The sequence below is a fragment of the Bos grunniens genome, chromosome 27 (genome assembly GCF_055505025.1).
Source record: "Bos grunniens cultivar Pamir isolate PY7600 chromosome 27, Bosgru_T2T1.0, whole genome shotgun sequence".
Lineage (NCBI taxonomy): Eukaryota > Metazoa > Chordata > Mammalia > Artiodactyla > Bovidae > Bos > Bos grunniens.
The window spans coordinates 36,233,084-36,237,303 of NC_141191.1; the positions used below are offsets into that span (position 1 = coordinate 36,233,084).

The 4,220-nt window shown below is 42.4% G+C and overlaps 1 pseudogene across 1 annotated transcript; it reads right to left on the bottom strand.

Annotated features, from left to right (window-relative positions):
- Positions 1-401: 401 nt before the first annotated feature.
- On the bottom strand, positions 402-2,668 carry LOC147343797 (vasculin-like protein 1 pseudogene; annotated as a pseudogene). Its single transcript, XR_015156226.1, has one exon. The product of XR_015156226.1 is annotated as a vasculin-like protein 1 pseudogene (transcript).
- Positions 2,669-4,220: the final 1,552 nt, after the last annotated feature.

Sequence of the window (4,220 nt, forward strand, 5' to 3'; positions counted from 1 at the left end):
ATATTCCCCTTATTTTGTTATGAACACATTTGTCTATATGTAAGCATATATATTACGGAGAAGGCAATGGCACCCCACTCCAGTATTCTTGCCTGGAAAATCCCATGGATGGAGAACACTGGTGGGCTGCAGTCCATAGGGTCGCTAAGAGTCAGACACAACTTCACTTTCACTTTTCACTTTCATACATTGGAGAAGGAAATGGCAACCCACTCCAGTGTTCTTGCCTGGAGAATCCCAGGGATGGGGGAGCCTGGTGGGCTGCCGTCTGTGGGGTCCTACAGAGTAGGACACGACTGAAGCGACTTAGCAGCCGCAGCAGCCAGCATATATTAAGCAAAAATACGTTTTCTTTCATCTCTTATTCCTTTATCATGTAACATAAAATGTATTGACTTTTATAAGTATTTAAATATTTTTAATTTTTTTATTAATGCAAAAGATTTATTCCAAGTTAGTTATTTTGTGCAGCAGTTTTCTCCCTCAACATACTTGTGAAACCACATCTTTTAAATCTGTAAATAACATTATCAAAATAATCTTAATCTTTGACATTTTAATCTTTGAAATCTCACAAAATTTTGTATTTTAAAATACACCCTGAATATCAAGGTTGCAAGAATAACACATTTCCTATATCCAAATATTTTACAGCTGTACCCAGAAAGAAAAAAAAAGGGGGGGGAAAGCCACATAAGCTTGGTTAAGGGCTAACATTACCTGAGTGGCCAGAAATAAAATAAAATACCCAAATTATTAGCATTAATACAATTATAACTTCAGTAGTCACTTTGTCATTGACAATGATTGCCTGAGCACAGGGGTGAGTGCCCCAAGGGCTGGTAGTAGAAGCTGTTGCTGCAGATGAGTGTCTCTTCTCTGCACTGCCAGCTCCCGCCTGTGCATTGCCCAATATATACTGTGTATGTGTGTGTTTTAAAAATCTTTCCCACTACACAAAGTTCTCTCTATTAAGCAGATAACAGGGAAGAACAACAACAAAAGCTTAACAAGCCAATCACTTGCTCTCTCTTTAGGATTTACTTATTTCCCTTGTGCATGAAGTATTCAACAAGAATAAGAAAAGGAAAAGGAAAAGGAAAAGAACAATTTCTTCTGTATAACCCCTAAGCACACAAGCTGGGTTTACTGGGTCAGATTTGACTGTGAGCATTTTATACGCCTACTTCCAGGCATCGTCATCAGATGTTTCACAGCTACTTGTCTGCGTATCTGAGTCCTCAGACTCTGCCCTGCAAGTGCTTCTCCAAGGGGAGAATAGGCTGGAACTTCGACTCTGCAAGAAGCCATTCTTCTCAAAGTTGTTTCTTCTCAGCTGCTCTGTCTTCCTGTGGAACTCTCTGAGCTCATCGTCTGTGAGGGTAAGGCAGTTCTCATTATTTTCAGAATATTCCTGCCATCCCATTGCCTTCAGTAACCTGTGCTCTGCTTCCAAAGAGTGAGAGAGGACCTCCCCTTCCTCTTCTATAGGGAGAGCAAGGCCATTCTGATGACAGCCTTCCTCTCCATTTTCCTTTGGTTCAGGTGTGCTGTTGTCCTCCAAACCTTCTGACTTGTCACAGGCTCTGCTCTCTGAGAAGTCTCCATTCCCGTCATCCTCTGAGTCTTCCAGAACTCGCTCTTCCTGTCAGTAGTTCGGCGGGTCAGTTTGGTCAGATGAGAGGAGCTGATCTCAATCGGAGGAGTGGTGCGGGCGGGGCTCTCTTTGGGAGAACTTAAAACTATACCACCAGCCAGTACTACTGGTTTGCTAACAGAGATTGGACTGCTAAAAGCAGACTCTCGGCTAGAGGAAAGGGACCCTGATTTGTGTTTCATTCTGTTAGCTTTCCACATACTGGCCTTGGATGGAGGTGGTACAGGCTTGGGAACCAGGTTTTTATAGACACTTGGAACTATGGTTGACGATTTGCTTCCATTTGCATCTTCCATTTGCCAGATCCTGGTTAGATGAGTACAGCTGAGAAGGCAGCAGCAAGATCTTTTTTGGAAACTTTTTTGATGACTAGCATTTTGGAGGGCTGCTTGGCACGAGGTGGGTTTTCCCATACTCCAGAAAGTGTCCCAATGGGTCTGCATGGCTGATTCTGTTTGCCAGCATCTGGATTCAAAGAAGGAAAGTCTTCCTCTTTAAACTGCAATTTTCCCACTTTATCTTCTTTCTTCTCTTCCCTAATATCTGTAGGTGGCTTTTCCTGAAAGGTACAGCCTTTCTGGGAGTGGAAGCTGCCATTCCAGTGGCGATGGCTTTCTGTGCCACCCCCACTATGCTGGCTTATGCCATCATGACCTCAAGAAGAGCCATGCCAACCAAATCAGTTCCCTGTGATTCCAGCATATGCTCCCTTAGAGACACCAGAGTCCACAGAATCATGGCAGAACAGGGAGGGCTGGTGCCAAGAATCTCTTGTCGTTTGATGAGGTCTATTGTTGAAAAAGCCATCAGAGGAATTAGGTCTACTATGGCTTACTCCAAATCTACCATTTCCTCTGGGTAGGTGCTCTCTGTGTTTTTCAAAAGTCGCTGTAGGTGACTTAGCTGACTGTGGTGTTGAGAAATTTAGCCAAGCAGGAACAAAGTCATGCTGTGCCATTTAGGCCCAGTGTATCTTTTCAACAAGGTGAGGCATCCAACCTCATGGCTTAGGGTCCCAGAGTGTATAACCTCTGTGGTCCTGCTTCCTGAACCTCTTGAGTTGCCAACTGGATTTCCATGAGGTTCTCTTGTTAAAAGGGTACTTAATTAGGCTGGCCAACAGAACGCCTTATGATGAAGCACAAAGAAGCCAGGCTCTGTGTGGATCAATCTCTCAGTCCCCTCAATTGCTCATCTTAAACTATCTAGTTCCTGACATTTTCCCCAAAGTGGAAGGGGAAAGGGGAAGGGGGAGGGGAACATAAAAGTATTTATTACATTTCAAAAATGGGGGGAAGAGCTATATCAATGTTCACCTCATTCAACTTCCTTGAGTGATGGCACTATGATGTTGCTTAAACCCGATAATGCATAGACATTTGCTCAGTGAATGCAAATACTGTTCATAACAAGGTCATAGCTTAGAAAGACAGATGGACTTCTGTTCGGTCAAATAATTTCATTGAAGTGAGAGATCAAAAATAAAACATTCAAGAGCTATAAAAGATCTTCTGAGTAGTCAACTCTAGTAGCAAAACATCCACATTACAAAGCCCTTAATTTACAAATCTCATTATTCTTACACAGCTGCTAAAAATAGTCTCCAGGTATGAGTTTATATTTGTCTTATCCTTCAAAATCTAAGGACATAAGAAACCTTGCTTAAAAAAAAACAAAACAAAAACAGACAGGAACTTGATATGCTTTCCCCTCCCAGAATAGCAGGTTTCAAGGCAAATTTCTTGGTATAAAGCTCCCAAATGTTTCCTCTATTTCTTTGGTCTTCACTATTTATAAATTCACAGCAAAATTAAAACAAGTAGAAGGGCAGGGCTTAAGAACAGTCATGCAGAAAGTTCCAAAGTGAGGTTTTCTTCTTGTCAGTTGTCTATATTTCACTTGTTCTGCCCATTCCTGCAGACTAAATAGGAATTTTATGCTTCAGTAGAGAAGTTATTTTGGATCCATTTTCATCATTCAGTTCAGTTCAGTCACTCAGTCGTGTCCAACTCTTTGCGACCCCATGAACCGAAGCATGCCAGGCCTCCCTGTCCAACATCAACTCCCAGAGTCCACCCAAACCCATGTCCATTGAGTCGGTGGTGCTATCCCATCTCATCTGCTGTCATCCCCTTCTCCTCCTGCCCTCAATCTTTCCCAGCATCAGGGTCTTTTCCAATGAGCCAGCTCTTTGTATCAGGTGGCCAAAGTATCGGAGTTTCAGCTTCAACATCAGTCCTTCCAATGAACACTCAGGACTGATCTCCTTTAGGATGGACTGGTTGGATCTCTTTGCAGTCCAAGGGATTCTCAAGAGTCTTCTCCAACACCACAGTTCAAAAGCATCAGTTCTTCTGTGCTCAGATTTCTTTATAGTCCAACTCTCAGATCCATACATGACTACTGGAAAAACCATAGCCTTGACTAGACGGACCTTTGTTGACATCATTACTAAATCATTTAAAAGGTTACAGGAATCTATCACTTAGGCTCCTTCCTTCTTTCATGTGCACATGTCATTAAGACTCCAGTCCCCCTAAATATTTTTAATTTTACTTCATAG